This window comes from Tiliqua scincoides, chromosome 4 (genome assembly GCF_035046505.1).
Source record: "Tiliqua scincoides isolate rTilSci1 chromosome 4, rTilSci1.hap2, whole genome shotgun sequence".
Lineage (NCBI taxonomy): Eukaryota > Metazoa > Chordata > Lepidosauria > Squamata > Scincidae > Tiliqua > Tiliqua scincoides.
In genome coordinates this window covers 169,782,703-169,809,510 of record NC_089824.1, presented here as the reverse complement: position 1 = coordinate 169,809,510, position 26,808 = coordinate 169,782,703, and the positions used below count along the sequence as shown (strand labels likewise).

The following is a 26,808-nucleotide window of genomic DNA, read 5'->3' as shown; positions in this document are numbered from 1 at the left end:
CTTTGCAGTGTTGATTTATTCCTGACAATAACTGATGCTTGACTGAGTTGGGAGATGTGAAAACCTGCCGCATCGTCGCTCTTGTCCATGCGTCTGTTACACTGGTTGGAAAAGGTCAGCGCGAAAGTAGAAGCCCAGTTACCAAAATTCACTTGCCGTCTAACAAGCACTGCAGGAGAGAGAGAGAGAGGGAGAGGGAGAGAGAGTGTAAGCATGTACCTGTATGCACAGGCATGCAACAGAAGCCTTTGAAGCAGAGAGTTCTTTGGCACAGGAATCATGTCAGCTCATCCTGACAAATGGTGAAGAGCCTGGCAAAGGCTCAAGAAAAGAGAGTGGAGCCGTTTCTGGGAAAGAAGTCGTGTAGTTATGGCTGTTGCAGAAATCAAATGGCAACTCCCAGGGTGAGCGGGGAGAGCAGAGGAGTTACTCTTCTCCTCAGGGCAGTAGGCAAGTGCCAGTCAATCAATTATTGCACTGTGGGGAACAAAGGAGAGGACAGGGTTGATTCAGCATTTTTCAGCAGCAAGAAAAAGCCATCCTTAGTACAGGCAAAGGGGTCTGCCCAACAATCCCTCCTGGCATTTGAATGTGACTTGACTTTTTATTCCCTATTGTAATAATAGGCTATCCATCTTTAGGGCTGCAGTTCCCTATGCACATTTCCTAGGGAGTATTTTCACTGAAGTCAGCGGGGACTCCAACGGAATAAACATACACAAGGACGTGCTGTACATGCCTAGCTGACCCACAACATGGGGCAAGGAGCAATTTCAGCACTATCTTAGGCATGTCTACTCAGAAGTAAGCCCAACATGGGACTTACTCTCAGGTAAGTGTGCACAGGATTGCAACCTTTGTTAGTTTGGATCAGATTAGCACTTTCTCCCAAGAAAGTCATGGAAATCACCAGTCGCTTGCTCATGTCTGTTTACTGATGTGTATGCACCTTTTGATTGCCAATTGCATTAAAACTGAGACTGGTTCTAAAATTAGACCCCAAACACACACACCCTATACAACATCAGTAGCAACAGAATAATTAGATAAAGATAAAGATAAGATAAACACTTTATTGTCATTGTACAAAGTACAATGAAATTTCAATGCACTCCAAGACACGGACATAAAAACATTTATACAACAATCATACTACACATTTAAATCCAGCTAGCATTCAATACTACATATATATCTATTTATACAAATATTTCAAAATAAAATCATACTCCTATTTGTTCACCTATAGACCTCACTGAAACTAGAAAGACAGCAATCCTTTTACTCCCCTTTCTTATTTCACATGGTCTCCTTCACAGTGTAGAGTGTGCTGTGTTATGAATTGATATGGCTGTATAATTGCTTTTACAAAAATACAAGTATATACAGGGTCGGCCTTGCCATAAGGCAGCTTGAAACAGTTGCAAGGAGTGGCAGCCTTGAAAGGGCAGCAAATGGATAAGCCCCCAGTTCCTGTGCTCATTGCCCTCTCCAGCCTGCCACTCCAGTAGTGGGGGCTGTGATCCTCTTCTGACTTGCTGAGAACAAGCCAGAAGAAGATCAGAGCAGAGAAAGCTGCAGCAGCTTCTAATCACTTTTTCCCATCCATCCGGTGCTTACAAAGCACCAAGTGGACAGAGAGAAGGGATTAGGAGCCCATCCCCTCCACTTCTCTTCCTCACCCACTCCCTTGCTCTGAACCACTTCTGTTTCCAATGTGCAAAAGTGATGCATTCTGGATTCCCAGCATGCACTACATTGGACATAAAAGTGGCATTGAGGGGGGAGACTGTATGCCAAAATAAAGACTTGGAAAGCAAAGTAGTGGGAAGGAAAAGGGGCTGGTTGGATGCCAAATTGCTTCTCCTTGCCCACTTGCTACTTTCTAAGCACCAAGTAGGTGGGGAGAAGCCATCTGGAGTGGTGGCAGCTTCCTACCCCTTCTCTCTCCAGCAGTGCTGGAAAAGAGTGCTGCTGTGACAAACATCCGCCCAACTGCTCACTCACCTGCTTGCTGCCCCAGTCTGCCTGTGCCCTTGTCTGTCTGCCCTCCCCTTTTAGCTACAGGGAGGCTCTCTAAGGGTGGCATTTTGTGGACGGGGGTTCAGGTGTTGCAGGAGCATGGGCCAACACCAAGTAAATGTATAGAACTCAGAAATAACTTGGTGTGAGATAGTATCCTGAATCTTTGGCTTAGGTCTGGGGCACACTGCTTGAGCTGGGACACTATGTTTGCCACCACGAAGCAGGCTGACCATGATTCATGCTGGCACCTAATTCTGGGATCAATGCCATCACTTTAGCAAGTATTTAACCTCTAGCAAATGCAGACAAACAGGAGCTATTTATCTTTTTTTTTTTACTTCATGTGGGACTTTTGCCCATTTCCAGTTCATTCCTAACAACTAATTTATCAATCAGATTAGATCTAAACAGAAGGCACTTGTGTGGGCTTAGGTGGGTGTTACTGAAGGTGCACTTACTGAAATCCTATAACAAGAGGTGGGTTTTTTCCAGTGATAACGAAATAAAAACATATAACATTGCTTTCTGCACTTCTCAGTTTTGTTTTTAAAAATCCTGAAATCTGCAAGAAATAAAACCATTCTCTAGCACCTCTGCATATTCTATAGCACCTCTACATACATGAGCTGCATCTGCTGACACTACGCCACCTATATCATCTACCTACTACATTTTAAAAGCAATTGTAATTTAAAATTATAATTTATAAAAATGTGCCCTTGGAATAAAAACACATTAACACCACTTTCTGCACTTCTAAACACCAAAATCATTGAAAAAAAAATAAAACTGTTTTCACCTACCTCTACCAACAACACTTACCTAGGACAAAATCTCATTGAACCTAGTGAGGCTTACGTAGATCCTCTCACAGCCCGATCCCATCACAGCCCGATCACATCCTATCACAGCCCGATCCCACCTCACTCCTCGCGCAGCAGTGCAGCAGCGCCAATGTGGCGTCTGCTGTATCCTGCAATATTGCTGGTGCAAATCCACATGGTCCCATGGATTGAGCCAGGGAAGGGGGTGAGGATTTGGCAGTTTCCTTTGCTGCTGAACCTCCCCTTCTGGTCTTTATCTGCCCTCCTCCCCTCCCCATCGGCCCCCATTCTCCCCTCTTCCATTCCTTCCTCCCTTGCACCTGTGCCCACCAGTCTTCTCCACCAAGATTCCCCCCAGTCTTTTCTGTGGCAGACAGCATCCCCAGTCCATCACCTCATAGACCTGGCTGCTTGCTGCTTCTGGTGGTGGCCAGGTTGGACTCTGGTGTGTCACACTTGCAACAACTGGAACATGTGTTACGTTGCCAGAACTCATGTTCCAACAGTGTACCTGGAGGATAGGATTGGGCTGGTTGGCAACCTTCAGTCTCGAAAGACTATGGTATAAGCCTACAGCACCCAGTATTGCCAGGCGGTCTCCCATCCAAGTACTAACCAGGCCTGACCCTGCTTAGCTTCTGAGATCAGATGAGATCAAGCATGTGCAGGGTAACAGTTGGGCTGCCAGTTGACATTTTCACTCTTGGTTCGTCTATAGGTCCCTCCAGCAGTGTGTGTGTGTGAAACTGGGAATGTTGCCCCAGCATGCATCACCTTACATTCACACTTCTTAGCATTGAACCATATTTGCCATTTTGTTGCCTGCTCACTGAGTTTGGAGAGATTCTTTTGGAGCTATTCACAATCCACTTTGGTTTCTACCACCCTGAGTATTTTGCTGTTAACTGCAATTACAGTATAACTAATTATAGCTGTCTGCAAGATTTTTTCAGGTAACTTGCTGTGCCCTGGCCTCAGCGGTCAAACACCTCTTTGCCAATCCACAGGCTGCTCAGTCAGAACTTGTTCCATGATATGACAGGGCTCAAGTTTCCTATCTCAAAATGCACAACAATGTCTGTGAGTGAAACAGGCCAGAAAATAATATTCTCTACAGAGACATTCCCTAATGCTCTGCTTGCCAAAGAGCATATCCCATTAGCATTTTCAGAATTGATGACGGCGCAACAGACTGCAGCTCACACTTTGGAACACTAGGGAACCTGCGAGGAGAAGGAGCAGTTTGCTCGAAAAGCCATGGACTGCTTGGTTAGTAGTAAAGCAGGAACCCAATGCAACCTTGGAAGAAAAGGAGAATGTTTTGGTATTAGGGAAGGGCAAGAGCCCTGGCAAATGTTAGTGTCTTTGCTTCACATTCCATTCCCCAGACAGATCCTGGAGTAAAAGGAGATAAAGAACAGCCCTCGGCTCTCCTCTTGGATGTTCTACCAGATATTGAGCTTCAAAACTGCCAGTATTTCACCAGTTTATTTGCAGCATGACAAATGCAACAGTCACATTGTGCCTTGGGGGGTCTATCCCGGTGCTTAGATGGATTGTTCCCTAGGGCCAGTGGCGTAGCTAATGAACATGTAGCCCAGTGAGGAGATCAAAATGATGCCCTGGAAGTGATGTCACAACTGGAAGTGACATCATGCCCGGGCTTCTTAAAAAGTGCAAATTGGGGGGAAACCTGCCTCCTCCCTCCAGCAGTTCACTACCCACTTGATCTGCCACCTCCCCCCAGCCAGTGGCATAGCTAAGACATCTATCTGCTACCTGGGATCAAAGAAGATTTTGTAGCCCCCCCCCCCAGAACAAAAAGGATGACAGGACACAGAGTGGGCTGATGACAGTCTTCGTACTTGACATCTCCAACTCAGTTTTAGGTATTCTGATCTTAAAAGGCCAGTCAGTGGCAAGATTAGGTGGGTCAATAGGAGCACCTGCTTCAAGTGTCATTCTTTGGGACAGGGCTATGGGGGAACAGCAGCCATGCTGCTTTTGTGATTGAAGCATTGGCCACCAGTCAGAATGATTGCTCCACTTCTGTTTTCTCTGCTATCCAGGACTGGCTGCATGTGACATCTGATGGGAGATGAGAAACAATTCACACAACCGTATGAATTGGCCTGGGTCCCCGATACCTGATGCCCACTCCAAATTCAGAGTGTTGATCAGAACAGACTCTCCCTCCCCTGGCTTCCTTTAGATTAATCTAAGACTCCTATACATTTAATCCAGTGAAATTTTCACATTCTCAAGCTATGGCACGCTTTAAAGCAGAGTGTATCAGGCAATAATTATAGCTCCTTGTTCTTCATCTGCTGGAAGACTGGAGTGAGGACTCATCTGCCAAACCTGTTTTGTTTGAATCAGTATGGGTTTTTGTTCCCAAGAACCCTCTCTGCTGACTGAGCTGGCTACCTCTATAACCTGAAGCTCAGTGCTAACAGTCACTCCTTGGTCTGTGCACAGGGAGTGAAGATGGCAGCAAGCAAACAACAGCTGAACACTCCATCCCTTTTTTCTCCTACAGTGAGAAAAAACTGTCTACAGTGCCTGTGAAGTGCCAGCTTGAATTATGAACCTGGAATTAGAGACAGAAATAATAAAAGAGCCTTCTAATCACAACTGGGAGCCCAGGTTCCCAAAGTAGTTAGCATTTGTTGCATGCCTTCCTTTTGTACTGTCCATCACCTTGATGGAGTCTGCTTTGGTTTAAAAAACTGCTAGTACTTCTTGAGAAAAAGATACAGATGTTCGCTCCAGGAAGGAAGCAGCTTTTATAAATGGTTGTTTTTTTTCTTTTTAAAAATGAGATTTTTTTTTAAACATCTCCCTTTAATTATCTTTTACTACAGCCCTACTAGATTGTATGAGGAAAGATTTATTTATAAACTCTGGGTGATATCAGTTGCCCTGTGTTTGCCATCAGCGTATACTCTCACAAACATGAGCTCACTCTGGGCCTGCGTCTCATATCTCATGCGCCACTTTAGAATGGATGAAGGACAGGGTGACCAGTTGTCATAATCACAGAAGAGGGCAAGGCACCCCAAAATGTAGGACATCCAAGAAGAATGTAGGACATGACAAAATAAAAGCTAAAAACACTCATATATTGATTTCATGTGGTTATATATTACGTATACTATACTACTATTTAAATTTAAAACTATATTACATATAATGTACTAATTACAAGAAGACTATGCGCTTCCTGCAAGGGCCTGCTCACAGGGAAAAGGAGGACATTTAAGTTCTTTTCCAGGACATGAGGCTAAAAAAAAAGAGGACATGTCCTGGAAAAAGAGGGTGACTGGACCGCCTGGTGAAGGATTTTTGAAGACATATCTACAGGCCATATGACGAATTATGTTAAGTACATGTCTGTTTGTACATTATTTTCCTAAATATCAGCTGGTAATGGCAGAACTGGATCAGGGCAATAGTGAGGGGGAAGGGCTAAGTTCCCTCTTCCTGCCCCCACTACAGTTCCAACCTGGATTTCTGGTCCAGTCCTATTGGATTATGCTGGCAGAACGTGCATTCTGCCAGTGTAACCTCTTTATGGCCATTACAAATGCAACTAGACCGGTGTGCCAAATGTACCCTTGCCTAGAGGAGACCTCCAGAAGCCAAAACTCCCCACAGGATGCAGTGGAAGCCACACCAGTGCCACTGCATCACAGCACAGGGAATTAGGTAGGGTTGGGCTGTTCCCTCATAGGATTTTCTGTACAATTTCATATTGAAGGGAAAAAATATGAAGTAACAAGCAAGGAGGACCAATAATGAGCTTAATGTGGGCCTACTGCACTACACAACAGACTGAAACTAACAGTCATTCCTACTCCCTAGGAAACCCTGCAAATTATAGTTCTGTCAAGAGCATGTCATCTCTAACAAGAAATCCTTAGCACTTTTGCTAAATGACAGTTCCCAGAATTCTTTGGGCAAAGCCATGCTAACTAAACTATTATAATATCAAGATGTGTTGATATAGTGCAGATATACCTTAGACCAGTGGTCCTCATGCTTTTTTGCAGCCCTAGAGACTGCCGCCTAATTTATAAATGTCAAAGGGCGTTGTTATAATGGTGATTGGGCAGCAATGCTCCACACCCAGTAGCAGCTTGTTTAACACTTGATGCACATAGGTCAGATTAGGCTATCAGTTTTGCAAACTACCAAAAATTGGGTCATGACCCATTGGTGGGTCCCGAATACACAGTATGAGAACCTTAGACTGCCTCATTCCATAGCATGCCATTTTTGCAGATATTCTGAACTCTTGAGGTTAACTGACATTCCTTTTGTATACTGATGATCTCCTAGCCACATCTCTTGTATTGGTTTTGAATAATATGGGTGTATTCTTGAAAACTACACCTCTGTTTGTGAGGAGGTAACTGATAACATACCAATACTCTCCAGTACTTGTTTTGCCTTATGTGTAGAGGTGTTTGTTTCCAATGAGTAAGACAGTATTACAGCCTAGTTTTACTGAACACAATGGGCTTACTTGTAAAATAAATAACAGTTTTCAAACACCTCTACTTATGTGAAATTCTAATTCCTCACAAAAGGACAGAGAGAAGCAAAAGAATTCTGAGGATTCTGAGAATAATTTCAAAATACTCACTGCTTTTCACCTTGAAGACAATGAGTTTATACATTTAGCAAACACAAGTATGTAACTGTTTCAGTGTATGGTGCAAACCTAACTTCATAATACTAGAACGTTTGGAATTTCAAAGGTTAGACTAGCAAAGCTGATGTACTGGAAGGGTTTTCTACTGTGGGGAACACTGGTACGCACAGTAAGATGTTCTTACAAGCTATTTTTTATTTTAGCATATTATTATAGCTGACAGCCCAATTCTAATGTTCCCCTGCACCAATGAAGTGGCATCAGCACAGCTTGTGCTGCATCCTGCAGGGGATACCTGTATTTGTCCGCTCTCCAATCTTTCCAGAGAAGTTAGGTCCACCTTTTAGCTAATTAGCTCCCCCAATTCGCCAGCAATCAGCAGTCTCCAGCCATCACAGTTCCAGTAGTCCACAGTTATCTGTTTGCCAGACAATCAGTCAGTAGGTCCATTAAATCAGTTAGCCAGCCAATTTTTCGTCCAAGCCTGTCCTGCTACCCACAAACTTTCTTTCCTCCAGCGGCTGCATTTATCCTTGAAGATCTTGTTACCACACTGCTGCTAAAAGCCTAGGTTTTAACCTGATGTTTCCTAGATTCACCAGAAAAAGGGGCTACTGCAGACACCACATCCTATCTCCCTGCAATATCTTTTGCATTTCCACTGCAACCTGAAGTCTGGAGGTCTCCTTGGGATAAGGGGAAAGCTACAGTCATGGCAAAGTTTCTACTCAGACCTGCTCCTGCTATATTTCCTAAGGGCTTTTTTTTTTTTTTAATATTCCCAAAAATCTTCTCACCCCTCCCCAAAAGTATATATAGCCATAATTTCACACCTCCTAAATCAGATTATGGCTCTTAATTTACTCATTAGCATTGCATCCCACACTTTTCTGAACCATTTCTTGACTGATGACTTTTTCATTCGCTTCCTATATTTAGCTATTAACATTTTAGAAGCTACTAATAAATTGCCATCCAATCTCCTGTGTTTTTATTTATACAACCTCATAGATCATTTAATAATATTACCTGCAGTGTAAATATAAGAACATCACCTGTGATTTCTTGATTGGCTTTCAAGACATCCTGCCAAACGCTGGGTATAACTGCTCATTGCCACCACAATGAAATTGAGTGTCTGTAAGTTTGGAATGGTCAACAGATACCTGAAGCAAAAGAATGCATTTTCTTTAGTCTTGTTGGCCTGGTTGGTTCTTGTTGGCATAGTAGCATTGAAGCAGGGCCTCTGAGAGGAATTTTATCAGGGGGTACAAAGTTTCTTTTGGGCTCTCTCCCAAGGGGGAAGGGAGGGTAAAAGAGTGGGGGGAGGATGGTGACAGGGAGGGGGCAAAACAGGGATGGGGATGGTGGCAACAGCCAGAAAAGTCTTTGAAGCCCAAGTCTATCTGCCCATGTGGCATCAGCAGCTAGATACAATAATACAGAAATCAAAGCACACTCCTAAATCTCTCTAAAATCCTTTAAATATAGAAAATAATTGCAGAAAATTAGCATCATTGTTTTTAGGCTCACATGAGAATGGAAAGTGTCCTGTGTGGACCAAAACATACTTCTGCAACAGCTGTAGTCCCATAGCTGTGTCCTTGAGCCCCTAGACACTCCTTCATGGTAAGTGGATCCACAAGTCAAAGAGCTACTGAAGCAGACCAGTTTCCTCCCAGATTTGGCACTGTGTTAGAATGTCATGTATGCACTCCTCAGTCCAGTGCTTATGGTTTGCATTAACCCCCAACATCCCACATGGGAAGTGAGTCCAGGTGAGATTGGAAAATGTAAGATCCCAGAGAAATTGCTGGGCTCCCTTCTTTGGCTCCTGGGCCTCCTTTTTTGACCCTGGGCCCGGGTACAAATTATTCCCTTTACCCAAGGTGTCCAGATGTCATAACCACAAAAGAGAACAAGGCACCCCAAAATGCAGGACATCCAAAATAAAAAAATGAAGGACATGACAAAATAACAGCTAAAAACACTCATATGTTGATTTCATGTGATTATTTTAAACACTATATTATTTATTAAATTTAAATCTATATTATATATAATTTAATACATATAATTTATTAATTACAAGAAGGCTTTGCACTGCCTGTAGGGGCCTGCTCAAGGGGAAAAGGTTATTCTCCTTTTCCAGTTCTGGAAAAGAACTGGAAAAGTTCTTTTCCAGGACAAAAGACAAAAAGGGGGGGGTGTCCTGATAAAGAGGGCATCAGGTCACCCAGCCTTTACCCCTTCTCATGGACCCTGCATTGAAGTAGAACCAAATAAGCATTTTCTGTGTAGCAGGCTCTGTCACATAAATGAACATAAGAAGATAAGAACAGTCCCATTGGATCAGGCCATAGGCCCATCTAGTCCAGCTTCCTATATCTCACAGCAGCCCACCAAATGCCCCAGGAAGCACACCAGATAACAAGAGACCTGCATCCTGGTGCCTTCCCTTGCATCTGGCATTCTGACATAGCCCATTTCTAAAATCAGGAGGTTGCACATACACATCATGGCTTGTACCCTGTAATGGATTTTTCCTCCAGAAACTTGTCCAATCCCCTTTTAAAGGCATTCAGGCCAGATGTCATTACCACATCCTGTGGCAAGGAGTTCCACAGACCAACCACACGCTGAGTAAAGAAATATTTTCTTTTGTCTCTCCTAACTCTCCCATCACTCAATTTTAATGGATGTCCCCTGGTTCTGGTGTTGTGTGAGAGAGTAAAGAGCATCTCTCTATCCACTTTTTGCTTCCTGTGCATAATTTTGTATGTCTCAATCATGTCCCCCCCCAGGCGTCTCTTTTCTAGGCTGAAGAGGCCCAAACGCCGTAGCCTTTCCTCATAAGGAAGGTGCCCCAGCCCAGTAATCATCTTAGTTGCTCTCTTTTGCACCTTTTCCATCACTATGTCCTTTTTGAGATGTGGCGACCAGAACTGGACACAATACTCCAGGTGTGGCCTTACCATAGATTTGTACAACAGCATTATAATATTAGCTGTTTTGTTCTCAATACCTTTTCTAATGATCCCAAGCATAGAATTGGCCTTCTTTATTTCTGCCGCACATTGGGTCGACACTTTCATCAACCTGTCCACCACCACCCCAAGGTCTCTCTCCTGATCTGTCACAGAGAACTCAGAACCCATCAGCCTATATGTGAAGTTTTGATTTTTTGCCCCAATGTGCATGACTTTACACTTACTGACATTGAAACGCATCTACCATTTTGCTGCCCATTCTGCCAGTTTGGAGAGGTGCTTCTGGAGCTCCTCACGATCACTTCTGGTCTTCACCACTCGGAAAAGTTTGGTGTCGTCTGCAAACTTAGCCACCTCACTGTTCACCCCTGTCTCCAAGTCATTTATGTAGAGGTTGAAAAGCACCGGTCCCAGGACAGATCCTTGGGGCACACACTTTTCACCTCTCTCCATTGTGAAAATTGCCCATTGACACCCACTCGCTGTTTCCTGGTCTTCAACCAGGTCTCAATCCATGAGAGGACCTGTCCTCTAATTCCCTGTGGAGTTTTTTCAATAGCCTTTGGTAAGGGACTGTGTCGAACGCCTTCTGAAAGTCCAGATATATAATGTCCACAGGTTCTCCCACATCCACATGCCTGTTGACCTTTTCAAAGAATTCTAAAAGTTTCATGAGGCAAGACTTACCCTTACAAAAGCCATGCTGATTCTCCCTCAGCAAGGCTTATTCGTCTATGTGTTTTGAGATTCTATCTTTGACGAGGCATTCCACCATCTTACCCGGTATAGAAGTTAGGCTGACTGGCCTATAGTTTCCCGGGTCCCCCCTCTTTCCCTTTTTAAAGATTGGTGTGACATTTGCTATCCTCCAATCCTCTGGCACCATGGCCATTTTGAGGGACAAGTTGCATATTTCAGTCAAGAGATCAGCAACTTCATTCTTCAATTCCTTAACTCTTGGGTGGATGCCATAAGGGCCCGGTGACTTATTGATCTTTAATTTATCAATGAGGTCTGAAACATCTTCTCTTTTAACCTCTATCTGACTTAATTCCTTGGTCAGCAGGGGCCTTTCGGGCAGCGGTATCTGCCCGAGGTCTTCTGCCATGAAGACAGATGCAAAGAACTCATTCAATTTCTCTGCCATCTCTAAGTCTTTTATTTCCCCTTTCCCTCCCTCACCATCCAGAGGGCCAACCCCTTCTCTGGTGGGTTTCCTGCTTCTAACATATTTGAAGAAGCTTTTATTATTCCCCTTAATGTTGTTGGCCATGTGTTCCTCATAGTCTCTCCTGGCCTCCCGTATCACCTTCTTACATTTCTTTTGCCACAGTTTATGTTCCTTTTTATTCTCCTCATTAGGGCAAGACTTCCATTTACGGAAGGAAGCTTCCTTGCCCTTTACGGCCTCTCTAACTTGGCTCGTTAGCCATGTGGGCACCCTCCTGGACTTAGTCGAGCCCTTCTTTCTTCCTTTGCAGTATACACTTCTGCTGGGCCTCTATTACTCTTGTTTTAAGTAGCCTCCATGCACTCTGGAGAGATTGGACTCTTTTTACCTTCCCTTTCAACCTCCTTCTAACCAGCCTCCTCATTTGAGGGAAGTCCACTCGTTGGAAGTCAAGGGTTTTTGTGAGAGATTTCCCTGGTATTTGTTCCCCAATGTGCATGTCGAAATGGATTGCAGCATGATCACCATTCCCCAATGACTCCGTAACATTGACATCTCTAACCAGGTCCTGAGTACTGCACAATATTAAATCCAGAGTCACCTGTCCTCTGGAGGGCTCCATGACTAGTTGCTCTAAAGCATGTCAAGGAATCTGGTCTCCTTTTCGTGACCAGAACACAAATTGACCCAGTCAATATGAGGATAATTGAAGTCCCCCATGATTACAACCCTGTCCCTCCTTGTCACCTCCCTGATCTGTTTCCTCATTTCAAGGTCCCCTTCCGGTTTCTGGTCTGGAGGACGATACTACACCCCCAGTATTACATCGCTCCTCAGGCCTGGTAATTTAACCCATAGAGATTCTATGGAGTCGAACCCACCTTCAATCTTCAACCCACCTTCAATCTCTACTTTGCTGGATTCTATCCCTTCCTTAACATAAATGGTCACCCCACCACCAACACGCCCCTCCCTGTCCCTCCTGTAAGTTTATAGCCCAGGATTGCGGTATCCCACTGATTTTCCGCATTCCACCAGGTTTCCGTTATGCCCACTATGTCAATGGTTTCCCTTGTCACCAGACATTCCAGTTCTCCCTTCTTTGCTTGGAGACTTCGGACATTTGCATAAAAGCATTTGTATATGGAATGCCCCAGGATGGGCTGCTTATTAGCTCCTTTGTCCCCACATCCTCTCATTGTGCCAAATGGTCTATCACATCCCATCATGCTACCATCCCAATTTCTTCTCCTACTCTGCCTTTGCCTTGTTGTTCTCTAACCTCTTCCACAGTTGTCATCCCTGGGAACAGTTGCTATCAAATCATAATACATTTTTGAAAGAAATCCTTTTTGTATTTTCATGTTCAATACAAGTTGCTTGAATGAGTCAGTCATTTTATTCCCCTCTAACTTATCTTCTCTTAGCCAGACTCCTTGTTTACGGGTGTTTAAAAACAAAACAGAGAATAGTCCTTAGTTCAGTGTATGTTAAAAACCTATTTTCAGATACCATTGCTATTAAATAGGTACAGATACGGTATAGATTCAGTCATGTATACAGTATGAATTTAACAACATAAGAGGAGACCTGGTGCATTAGCCCAAAGTCTGTTCCATCTAGGTGGAAACTTGCTTCCCACAGTAACCAACTAGAAGCTTCTGAGAAACTCACAGTCCCATAGTTTGGAATTTGGTAAAGAACTTTGGGCACAATCCTAACCAAGTCTACTCCTGTTTTGTTCAATGGGACTTACTCTCAGGAAAGTGTGGTCAGGATTGTCAAAGATTTTCCAGAAATCCAGATCTATTGGATTCACCCCCCCCCCTTCTACATACTTGTTGACACTTTCAAAGAACCCCACCCGATGTTTGGTGAGGTAGGACATTTCTTTGCAGACACTCTTTGAATAAGAGCATACCCAAGATATGTCTAGATATGTTATTCCACAATCTCTGTTTATTTCCAAGTTAGAAGGTTTGGGACCTGGTTGTTTTTAAAGACACTGCCTTCTCAGTTCTGACATTTTTAGGGGAAGTTGCTTGCCAGAGCTGTGTCTTCCAGCGATCTGATGTTCACCCTGAAGATCCACCCTCTTGGTGGATATGTTTGGAATTACATGTGGGCAGAGGCGAAAATCATAACAACAGCCTCCAGAAGGTTCATCAGCTAAAAGTCCTGTGTCAAAAGGTCTCCTGCCAACCAGTTTTCTGTGTCTGCAGTGAGGAAGTGCTTGCTTAACTGTGTGCCCCACCTCAGCCTGTGATTGTATCTGCTGCTTTATTTACAGTGGTGCAGCGAAAGAGAATGTTTCAACAGGAAATGTGCACTGTGTTTCTAGTCAAACTGTAGCCTCCCCAGAGGTGACTGCATACTAAGAGAATTGTATCCTGTCCAAAAAAAAATGTGAACAGACCTCTTCTCTAAACAATTTCATTTCTGCCTATGCCATTCAAAAGTACTGTACTTTCAAGCAAATACTGTACACATTTCATGGAGTGCAGCAGCCTGAATTTAGGAGCTAAGCTCAATGTCGCAATCAACACATGTGTTAAGACAGTAGCTGGGACCGCACTTGCGACATCACACATTCACATTTAGCAGGTTCAGATGCTGGCCTTATGCTTTCACCAAAACAGGACTTCCCATCACTTGCTAGTTCAGGAGAGTCCATGCCACCCTGGCACCATACTTCTGTGTGGTAAGAATACCCTCCATGGTTTTTAGGGGCGCACTTGTTCACAACATGATACCAGGATAATATGCATACACCAAAGCCTTTCTAGGAATTTCTAGGAATTTCTAGGAATGTCAAAGCCTCACATTTCTAGGAAACGCCAAGTACATCTAAAATGTTCCCATGCTCACAATTTGAAAAGCTTGAGAGACAAAAAAGTCTTTGTTTCACATATTATGCCTAAAAGCGGCCTTTGTCTGGCCTGTGGAAACGGACATTGGGATGACGTGAGATACAGCAAAGGCAGGGTCAAGAAAGCTCCCGTCCTATGCCATCAGCTTAATGTTGATGTGCTTAATTTAATGATCTCTCAGCAATTTAGGAAACAGCATCAAACCCTGAAACTGTCAAGAAATGACAAAGTGTGTGGCGTCCCCCCCACCCTTGTTCACTGAACTAAAGGAATGAGTGCTGGCAGTCTGTCAGGTCCTCCAAAGCAGCTGCCGGTCCTCTTCAGGAAATGATTCCAATCACAGAAATGATGAAAAATTACTAGGAGAGCCAAACATGCAGTAATGGGCAACAAACCACTCCAGCATTTCCTAAACCAAAATAATATTCACTTCAAAAGTCAGAAGAACTCTCATTGATAGTTCGGGAATCATGCTATGATCTGCTTGTTCCTTGGGGGTGTGCAGCTGGATGAGATGCAACTTTTCTGCCAGCTTTCTTCTTTCTGAAGTCCATGTTGCTTTTTGAGCAATGGAAGTTCTCATAACTTAGTTTGCAATGATCTCATGGGAAGCCCCAGTTTAGCTGTGTGGAGGCTGTGCATTTCCCTGCGTGACTGTGTTTGAAACAAGGCTGATGGAAAAAGTCAAACCACTGGGTCTTATTGACCTGTTATTTTTTTAGTGAAAGTTTACTCATCAATAAGACACACTGCTGAGTTGTGAATGGAAATGAGCTTAATCAGGGAACAAAACTATATTATACTAGTAGCTGCATTCCTTTCATGCTGTGTCCTCTGTTGGGTTATATACATTTGTGGGAAAGTATGATACATCTGAAGACTAAATGTCTTTCTGTCTCTGTTACTTGTAAGGCAGGCAGACCAATCCTACTGGGTTGCTCTGCTGGTGGAACTAGTGTTCTGCCAGTAGGGAGACCCCCAGGAGACAGCTGCCAGAAAAGAGCAAGTCTGACCACTCCCAGTGTGCATTTTGATTGGACCAGGAAGGAGAAGATCAACCTCCCCTTTCACAACCCATGTAATGGAAGAGACTGCATGTCCCCAATCTTTCTATTAATAAAAAGTGCTGGGAATCACTAGGATGATTCTCTGCTTTTTACTGACCCACAGTTACTCCTTGTGGACTTACTGGACGTTGCCACCTGCCTTTTTCTTGATCTGCTCCTTCTTGCTTTTGTAGAAGGCAGGTGTTGCTACAGAAATTGATGAACCATGGTAGACTGGTAGCTCTGGCATCTTAATTTTCCAAACACAGTCTGTTTCACTCTTCCTGAGATGTTCTATAGGAGATTTGAGGCTCTGTTGTACAATATGCCATGCATAAAACTTCCAAAGCAGGGGAAAAATAAACTACAGAAGCTTTCCTCATTTTTTTCTTAGATGGAGAAGGTCAGGTAGTTTTCAGTCAAAAAATTGCAAAAAGAACGAACTAGTTGAAGTGATTGTTAGGCAGTGCTAAAAGTGGATTACATGTTGCAACTAGAATGCCCATCGTCCTTCTTGGTACCCTAAATTGGGTGTTTTTTTCCCCAGTATTCTGTACCTGCCTGTTCCTCCACTTTCACCATTGCTATTAAGAGCCACAAGAATGTTATTTCTCTGAAAAAGCAGGATCCAAGGAAATCCACAGAGGACCAGGTGAGATGTTGCAAGACCCTTGTGTGCAAGAGATGTGAGCAACCCTTACTCACTGCTCTGCAGGAAGAGTGTCATGCAGCCTGAAACAGTGGCTTGCTTCTTATGGAAGCTGGAGGAAACAGTAGGGCTCTGCGCTCCAACGGCCAGGAGAGTTGATGTAATTGTAGATGGAACAATCAACCCTGTTGCAAGAGTTCAGCCTGGCACTTACTCACTGCCCTGGAAATCTCACCAGCCAAACAAAACAAGGCCCTCTTTGGGACAGCATCTATATTCCTCTCTTCCAGAGACTCCTGATTGTACAGTGCTTTGCTAGAGACAAGCAGGTAGTTTGAACAGGTGAGATGCACGGTCAAGCTGCAATTTCGGAAAATCATTTTTGTCACAAACACATCTTGTCGACTTTGTTAGCCCTCAAGCAGAGAGGATGTTAGTAGCCCAAGGACAACATTTCCCAGGTAGCAATTTCTAAAAAAGCACAACATGTCCAATTTTCCTACCTTGGGGCCAAGGCAGCAAACAATTCTCTGAGTGAAAGGTCTTGATAAGTAGCAGTGTCTAATATTCATTTCAGCACCAAGATGTTAACCCAGGAAAAAAGACAATAGTACTCCCAACAGCAGTTCCTGACAGGCAGCAATTGCTGAAAATCAACATCTCAAACACTGCTAGTCATCAGAGTTTCTGATACTCAACCAGATAATGGGCCAGGTGAGAGGTTCTGACAAGACGCATTTTCTGGCATTCTGGTCCCATAACCCCACTGTGCAACTGATGGATCTTACAGGTGGGTTGACTGGGTGGTGCTCCTAAACCAAATTCTATTGAAATCCATGGGTTTTAGGGTGAATTCAGATGAGCATTTACCAAGTGGTAACTCAACAAGGTGGCCTACAGCCACCTGGGGAGCTAGTCATCTGTAGGGGCTGCCCCCATTGTGAGAAGAATTGTATCACTTTGCTATTCCCTGGTTTTCTGATTGGGTGCTGCTGTGCGTGCCAAATGCCTGCATGGATTCTACAGAGGGATGCAGGCCCAGTCCTATCCAACTTTCCAGCACCAGTGCAACCGCAACACAGGCCCAAGGTAAGGGAACAAATGTTTCCATACTTTTGAGTAGGCCTCTGTGACTGTCTCCCCAACACAGGATGCAGTGCATGCCTCACAGGCACGGCTGCTCTGGCACTGGAAAATTGGATAGGATTGGGTCCTGCATCCTTCCAGGGCTGCATGTTCATCATGGAGTGCAACTACTTGGCCAGTGATTATCTGTATTCGGCCCTACTGTCGTTCCAAGCAAATAAGTTTAGCATGGGGGTTCTGCTCCCTTTCAAGAACATGAGCAGAGTCAGGATCTAAATTCAGCTTGCCGCTTCCCAGCACTTTTGCTTCCTTTCATTTCACTGTTGAAAACAGAACCCAAAGGGACATTGAGAACAACATTCTCCCCTCTCCGTGTGACTGTGGAGAGCTCATAGCATCACAAGTCCTCATTTGTGCCTTTCTAGAGCTTTGAAGAGGAGGTTGATTCTCTTCAGGCTGTCAGGGCCTGCTGCAGGGTTTCCAGCTGGGGCACTCCTCTTTTCAAACTGCCCTTCAGTTTGAGTCTATTGCCAGCAGGTTCAGTTCAATCACTTTCCTCCGGGGCATTCCACAATATATATTTTTTTCCCTATGCAGTCCACAGTTATTTTAATGGCTTCCCAGGCAGTTCTCATACAAAGTGCTTCGGAGCATTAATGGGAGAAAGAAATTCTCAGGCTGCCCCAGAGCCCTGCTGCCGTTGCCTCGAGTCCATATATCAAAGGGCTCCCACAATTCAGTAAATGTCTCATTTGCTGCAATGAATCTTTTACAGTGTAATGGTGGGAATCATTTTTTTTTGCTTTGCTTTCTGGGATGCTTGGCCCCAATAGCTGCATTTCTCCTATTCAGTTCATGCCCATGCAATGATCTCCTTATGAGAGAACACTGTTTTGGAAGTACAGAGATTACTCTCACAAGGCAAATGGCTGATGTTTTATATTTAAGAAAATACAAATTGCTAGACCCATAAAGGGGCCCATCATTCTGTCTCCAGCAGTGGGCAGAACTGCAGTGGGCAGAATAGCAGTGTCTCCAGCTGCTGGGGATAGGACAACAGCTCTGTTGTGGTGTGCTGGATGAACTATGTATAGAACATAAGAACACTTTCCATATTGTTAAACTTCCAGGTAGAGAAGTTGTGTGGCCCCAATTTAGATGGGACTAGTAGTGTAACTAAGGTCTCAGCTCTATCCTTTGTCGTCGTCCCCACCAATGCAGCTGCACCAAGGAGACTAGTGCTTTATCCTGCGGAAGAGGGTGTGTGTGTGCCATGATGCAACAGAAGAGGGAAATAAGGCAAAGTTCCATTTATCCTACTTAACCACATCATGGCCTCAGACCCACACCAGCTCTGTAGCTGATGGATGTCTGAGGAGACAAGGGGGGGCATGCCAGCTTCTATCAGAGAGGATAGCACCCAGCAATCCCCATCACATCCATCATAACCCCAGCCCTGTTTTACCCCATTCTGCACTCCCGCGGACCTACTTAAGTCAGCAGCTTTGCTCACCCTATCACTGCCACAGGGCCAATCCGGCTTCTCCAGAGGCATTCTGGAAATGCACAGCTTCACACACCAGCGGAGTGAGTTTTGTGACTGCTGTAAGGCAGGTACCACTACTGGAGGCAGTGAAGTCTAATAAGATTGAGCTGTAGGTTCAGGTGACAGGGGAACCTCCACCAAGGCCTACCCAAAAAGTGTGCAAAGTGGGCATCACTGGTTATGCAATATACTGGCAATTATTCAAATATTAAATTATGCAATGTTTTCACATTGGAATAATTAGATCTGTTTTCAAGGGAGTAATTGAACATCCAGATATCAACTTGTTGAATGGTTCAATGAGATCAACAGGCCAGGCAGAGATGTGCTGTTACCTCTCATTTTGTGTTCCATGAAACATAGTAGAGCATATCCAGCTGCTGGACACTGCTGGTGACGGAGGAAGAAGTTTATCAGAGGCCTGTGACTCTGGCCAGCCACTGCCAACTATAGAGCAGCAACCAATGAGGTTGTTTTTTGTGTTGTTCAACAACAGCTGCTGACACATTATGAAAGAGCAGGAGCAGTCTATCTGAACAGTGAGAACTTGGCATTTCTGCAGAAATATTCTTAAAGGTCCACAATCTGTCACTCCCCCTGCTCCCAGGGATCTGTCCAGGGCCTAGTTTCACCATAGTGGTCAATCTGTGTCTACCACCTCAGACTGCAGGGTAGGGTTCACATGACTAAATGCTCCAGATAAAAACATCTGCATGCAGACAACTAGCATGGAAGAAAAAAAGCAAGATTAGCATGCTTCTCCTTCACGTCCACCTTTCTACGTACAAAGAATTTGTGTTGTTTTGGGCCATAGGGCCGCACCTTTGGATGACTGCTGACTGCTAATCTCTCATGTGCCTATGTTTGCATGGTGGCAGAGCAACTCTCTTGGCTGAAGGAGTAGCTTTGTTGCCTCCTTTTGTTTGCGCAGTGCACAAGTAGGATGTTGCCTCCAGAGGTCCCTGCATTACTGCCAAAGTGAACTTCACCACGAACCTTGAGTGGCATTCTCATCAGAGGGGGTCCAACAGAGGCCACTCTGTGGAAGGTCCCTTCAGACCTAGTGTTAGAATAAAATCAACCACCTCTCTAGTTTATGTGCAAAGCATAAACCTAGAAGTTCTGAGGATAACATTCTGAAGGTACGAGACACTCATGGCTCTGGGAGTTTCAGATGGATCAGAACTACTGGAACAGCAGGGTTCCATTCTCAGTTGCTACCCACTACAAAGGCACTTGAAATCAGAGCCTCTTTGAAGCTCTGAACAGCAGAGGAACAAATACGGTGGGGCTTGATGCAGTATGAAGCCTTGGGGTTAACAGGGATCAATTTAATCCTTCCCCACAGTGCATGACTGTAATTGTTGATCTATTAGAATCTTAATTGTACTGGGAGAGTGCCAGCCTTAAGAAAGCAATTAATGCATTAGCCAGATTTGAAAGGAAGAAAGTGAAAGTGTCTTTCACCCTCTATTCACCCTTATCAGCACATCTGCCTATAGAATTCGAATGCAAAGACTTCCCTGGAAGGCAAGGGAAAGAGGCCAGTTGGCTTTCTTAGCTCACTGCGCTGACAATCTCTCTGGCCAGGAGGATGCTACAGCAATGCTGCAGCATTCCTAAGGTCAAAAGGTTATGGCCCAATGTGGTAACAGGCAGCTGGATGTCAAAGCCTGCCTTCCACACACCTGAGCCAGGATCTTTATATCTCTTGTGCACTGCTCCCCACTTCACCATGTTTTTCTTACCTGCCAAAAATGAAGCAAGATGAACAGAACAGCTCAATTCAGCCACTGCAAACACCCAGAGGTTGCAGATTTGTTCCTTTGTCACTGCATAGAAATCGAACTGACCCACTGCTGCCCATGCATGACATTTTGTCCCCAATTTAGTATACTTCCCTGCAGTGGCATAGTTAAGGAGGGGCAGGAGGTACATTGCCCCCACTACCATGCCCCAGGTACCATTCCATCAGCTGTACAAACTGCACGCCTGATGGCGGACCAAACAGGAAACTGCAACCGAGTCTTGGGAAGACCACATGCAGCCTCTACAAGCCTCAAAAAGCCTCCTGGAGGCCTTAGAAAGGCACTTCTAGTTTTCATGAAAATCAGAAGTGCCTTTCTGAGGCTTCCAGGAGGCCTTCTGACGGCCATAAAGGAGCAGACAAATCTGGAAAGGATGCTCTGTGTGGGTAGTTTTACCCTTTCTTGCCAGGGATGGAGGTAGGGAGGTTCTCTAAATAACTTTGGGCTTGTGTGTGCATCAAGACATTTATTGTTTTATCTTCTGAAACACTACACGAGCAGCCCCCCCTTCTTGCTAGGCATGAGGCTCTTTCCTTTAGTCTCAGGAGCCTCAGACCCCAGGGGGTGTTAACACAGGGGGTGTTAAATTTGACATGGGAGTCTTAGACATTTTTGTGCCTAAAATGTCTAAGCGGTTGTGGTGCATGTCGGCACCAACGACGTGGGCAAGTGTAGCTGGGAGGTCCTGGAGGCCAAATTTAGGCTTTTAGGCAGGAAGCTAAAAGCCAGGACCTCAAAGGTAGCGTTCTCTGAAGTGCTACCTGTTCCACGCGCAGGGCCAGCTAGGCAGGTGGAGATCAGGGATCTCAATGCGTGGATGAGACGGTGGTGTAGGGAGGAGGGGTTTAAATTCGTTAGACACTGGGGAACGTTTTGGGACAAGCAGGGCCTGTACAAGAGGGTTGGGCTCCACTTGAACCAGAATGGAACCAGACTGCTGGCGCATAATATTAAAAAGGTGGCAGAGCAGCTTTTAAACTGATCCCTGGGGGAAGGCCGACAGGAGCCGAGGGGCATCCGGTTCGGGACTCCTCATCCGTATGGGATGAGGATGGGGAGGTTAGAGAACAACAAGACAAAGGCAGAGTAGGAGAAGAAATTGGGAAAGGTAGCGTAATGGGATGTGATAGACAGTTTGGCACAATGAGAGGATGCAGGGACAAAGGAGCGAATAAGCAGCCCATCCTGGGGCATTCTGTGTACAAATGCTTTTATGCAAATGCCCGTAGTCTACAAGCAAAGGCGGGAGAACTGGAATGTCTGGTGACAAGGGAAAACATTGACATAGTGGGCATAACGGAAACCTGGTGGAATGTGGAGAATCAGTGGGATACCGCAATCCCAGGCTATAAACTCTACAGGAGGGACAGGCAGGGGCGTGTTGGAGGTGGGGTGGCTGTTTATGTTAAGGAAGGGATAGAATCCAGCAAAGTAGAGATTGAAGGTGGGTTAGACTCCACCGTAGAATCTCTGTGGGTTAAATTACCAGGCTTGTGCAGAGATGTAATACTGGGGGCATGCTATCGTCCTCCAGACCAGAAATCGGATGGGGACCTTGAAATGAGGAAACAGATCAAGGAGGTGACAAGGAGGGACAGGGTTGTAATCATGGGGGACTTCAATTATCCTCATATTGACTGGGTCAATTTGTGTTCTGGTCACGATAAGGAGACCGGATTTCTTGACATGCTAAATGACTGTGGCTTAGAGCAGCTAGTCACGGAGCCCACCAGAGGGCAGGTGACTCTGGATTTAATATTGTGCGGTACACAGGACCTGGTTAGAGATGTAAATGTTACTGAGCCATTGGGGAACAGTGATCATGCTGCGATCCGTTTTGACATTCACGTTGGGGGAAGAATACCAGGCAAATCTCTAACAAAAACCCTTGACTTCCGACAGGCAGACTTCCCTCAAATGAGGAGGCTGGTTAGAAGGAGGTTAAAAGGGAGGGTAAAAAGAGTCCAATCTCTCCAGAGTGCATGGAGGCTGCTTAAAACAACAGTAATAGAGGCCCAGCAGAGGTGTATACCACAAAGAAAGAAGGGTTCCACTAAATCCAGGAGGGTGCCCGCATGGCTAACGAGCCAAGTTAGAGAGGCTGTAAAGGGCAAGGAAGCTTCCTTCCGTAAATGGAAGTCTTGCCCTAATGAGGAGAATAAAAAGGAACATAAACTGTGGCAAAAGAAAGGTGATACGGGAGGCCAAGCGAGACTATGAGGAATGCATGGCCAGCAACATTAAGGGGAATAATAAAAGCTTCTTCAAATATGTTAGAAGCAGGAAACCCGCCAGAGAAGCGGTTGGCCCTCTGGATGGTGAGGGAGGGAAAGGGGAGATAAAAGGAGACTTAGAGATGGCAGAGAAATTAAATGAGTTCTTTGCATCTGTCTTCACGGCAGAAGACCTCGGGCAGATACCGCTGCCCGAATGGCCCCTCCTAACCGAGGAGTTAAGTCAGATAGAGGTTAAAAGAGAAGATGTTTCAGATCTCATTGATAAATTAAAGATCAATAAGTCACCGGGCCCTGATGGCATCCACCCAAGAGTTATTAAGGAATTGAAGAATGAAGTTGCAGATCTCTTGACTAAGGTATGCAACTTGTCCCTCAAAACGGCCACGGTGCCAGAAGATTGGAGGATAGCAAATGTCACACCGATCTTTAAAAAGGGAAAAGGGGGGACCCGGGAAACTATAGGCCGGTCCGCCTAACATCCATACCGGGTAAGATGGTGGAATGCCTCATCAAAGATAGGATCTCAAAACACATAGATGAACAGGCCTTGCTGAGGGAGAATCAGCATGGCTTCTGTAAGGGTAAGTCTTGCCTCACAAACCTTATAGAATTCTTCGATAAGGTCAACAGGCATGTGGATGCGGGAGAACCCGTAGACATTGTATATCTGGACTTTCAGAAGGCGTTCGACACAGTCCCTCACCAAAGGCTACTGAAAAAACTCCACAGTCAGGGAATTAGAGGACAGGTCCTCTTGTGGATTGAGAACTGGTTGAAGGCCAGGAAACAGAGAGTGGGTGTCAATGGGCAATTTTCACAATGGAGAGAGGTGAAAAGCTGTGTGCCCCAAGGATCTGTCCTGGGACCGGTGCTTTTCAACCTCTTCATAAATGACCTGGAGACAGGGGTGAGCAGTGAGGTGGCTAAGTTTGCAGACAACACCAAACTTTTCCGAGTGGTGAAGACCAGAAGTGATTGTGAGGAGCTCCAGAAGGATCTCTCCAGACTGGCAGAATGGGCAGAAAAATGGCAGGTGCGCTTCAGTGTCAGTAAGTGTAAAGTCATGCACATTGGGGCAAAAAATCAAAACTTTAGATATAGGCTGATGGGTTCTGAGCTGTCTGTGACAGATCAGGAGAGAGATCTTGGGGTGGTGGTGGACAGGTTGATGAAAGCGTCGACCCAATGTGCGACAGGAGTGAAGAAGGCCAATTCTATGCTTGGGATCATTAGGAAGGGTATTGAGAACAAAACGGCTAATATTATAATGCCGTTGTACAAATCTATGGTAAGGCCACACCTGGAGTATTGTGTCCAGTTCTGGTCGCCGCATCTCAAAAAAAACATAGTGGAAATGGAAAAGGTGCAAAAGAGAGCAACTAAGATGATTACTGGGCTGGGGCACCTTCCTTATGAGGAAAGGCTACAGCGTTTGGGCCTCTTCAGCCTAGAAAAGAGACGCCTGAGGGGGGACATGACTGAGACATATAAAATTATGCAGGGGATGGACAGAGTGGATAGGGAGATGCTTTTTACACTCTCACATAATACCAGAACCAGGGGACATCCACTAAAATTGAGTGTTGGGCGGGTTAGGACAGACAAAAGAAAATATTTCTTTACTCAGCGTGTGGTCGGTCTGTGGAACTCCTTGCTGCAGGATGTGGTGATGGCGTCTAGCCTAGATGCCTTTAAAAGGGGATTGGACAAGTTTCTGGAGGAAAAATCCATTACAGGGTACAAGCCATGATGTGTATGCGCAATCTCCTGATTTTAGAAATGGGTTATGTCAGAATGCCAGATGCAAGGGAGGGCACCAGGATGAGGTCTCTTGTTATCTGGTGTGCTCCCTGGGGCATTTGGTGGGCCGCTGTGAGATACAGGAAGCTGGACTAGATGGGCCTATGGCCTGATCCAGTGGGGCTGTTCTTATGTTCTTATGTGCCCCAGGTGCCAGATGGCTTAGCTACGCCACTGAATGAGATAACCCCTCTATTTTACATTGTACAGCCTGCAGTGAAGAGGTGGAAGAGTGGCTGTTAGATGGACAGAGGAAGCCTTACAAGGTTCACCAAACATGCCTCCTTCACAGGACTGTTTGAGAACATTAGACAAAGTCTGATGGACAAATGACCCAGAGCTGCAAAATTAGTATTTTTAATAATACCTAATAGATACACAACATGACTTGGGGGGTTATAGGGCTTCGTTTTCCAGTGTACAAAAACAAACACATGAAATTTTAGCAGGTGAATATCTGCTTTTTGCATCATATCCCCCTACTCCTTGTTCCCTGTGTCTCTCCTCCAGACATGACCCAGGGTGTGTCTGCTTAGCTTATGGTAGTCTTCAGGCAGCTCTTCCTTCTTCCTGCCCACCTCCTGATTTGTGTGCTTTAAATAAATTTTATTTTGTATTTGAGAAAGACAATCAAATAAACAAGTTGGTCCTCCTTATCTGTGTGTTCAGGACCCATGCAAGTGTCTTCTGGTTGCCTCCGGGAGGTATTCTGAGGCATGGGGAGTCTACACTCAGCATCCTTGCACCTCAGAAGGCCTCCTAGTTTGATGAAAAACCAGAAGTGCCTCTCAGAAGCCTCTGGGACCAAAGCATGGCAGGCATAATGCTTGTATGATGTCATATCCCCCTCACCTACATGGAAAGCATTGGGTCTAAGGTTGACACTACGGGATAGTGGTTTTCTGTGAGTGCAGCAAAAGGAGACACTGGTTGTCACTTCCCTCTGGCAGCCCTTCTTCCTGCAGTATATCTTGCAGAGCATGTTGCTGTAGTTTATGATGGAATAAATCAATAATTCTACAAAGACAAGACAAAGGATCATGAGAACAGATGTGAGAAAGCAAAGAAACTGGAGGACCCTCCACTTCCTCAATATCTCTCACTAAGAGAGAGGCTGCTCACCAGTCCCTATCTTCTTCTTCATTGAACACTTGATTGTGGGACCACGAGCCTATTACACAAATGGGAAAAGAATAAAACGTTAAGGGCGAGTGGGGAGGCAGGATATCTGATCTTCCTTTTTTTAAATTCATATGTTGTTAGTTTTCAGTTACAGACTGGCACACACATTCTGCTGCTGTTTGTTTATTAGAGAACTCCCCAGATTTGGGGGCTGCTTTTCATTTGGGGGAGGTTTTCTCAAGGAGGCTTCCTTTCATGTAGTCTCTCTAACTTTGGGTGGTGGCAGTGTGAGCTACCTTTTCCTTGTTCGCTCCCAGTTAAAAGGGTGAAGCAGGGAGATGGGTGTTGGTCACTGACTGCTAGGTGCACCACCTGCCAGGCCCTTCTCCATTCCCTTACATATGTGAACAGTCCTACGGTCTGAACCTGAGAAGTTCTGGCAACCCTCTTTCATGGTCCTCAGGTCTAGGTCAAAAAGTAAGCTCAGAAGCGAACACTAGTGGACAGATTCAGTTCCTCCTCCTTGGTGAGGTATTGACAGATCCTGCATGGATACCTTAAGTCAGACCAGGACTCATCTTTCTTCCCACAGTGAGGCTTATCTCTTACCTGAGAGTGGAAAACCAACCAGAAACCCCAGAAGATGGTGAAGAGAGACAGAAACAGGAGCTGCTGCAACCCTGTAAAAAAGTCACAGACAGTAGAGTATGTCCATCATAAGCATGAACATGATGCTATGTTGCAACCAAAGAGCAAGAGCTGCTCTGGCAGTTCTGGACCAAACCTATAACCTTGGAAAAAACCTCTGACATTACAAAGGGCCTAGCCCTGATTGGCTCAGGGGATCTTAGTGATGAAAACACAGTAGACTTCACAATTAGGCAGGAGCATAACACCATAGCTATCACCTCTTCCCTATTCTGAACATGGTGGTGAGGAATGTGGTGGTGAGGAAGGCCCAGACATACAGTACATAT

General features: G+C 45.0%; 1 pseudogene; it reads right to left on the bottom strand.

Moving 5' to 3' along the window:
* Nucleotides 1–3,416: 3,416 nt before the first annotated feature.
* On the bottom strand, nucleotides 3,417–3,538 carry LOC136649996 (5S ribosomal RNA; annotated as a pseudogene).
* Nucleotides 3,539–26,808: the final 23,270 nt, after the last annotated feature.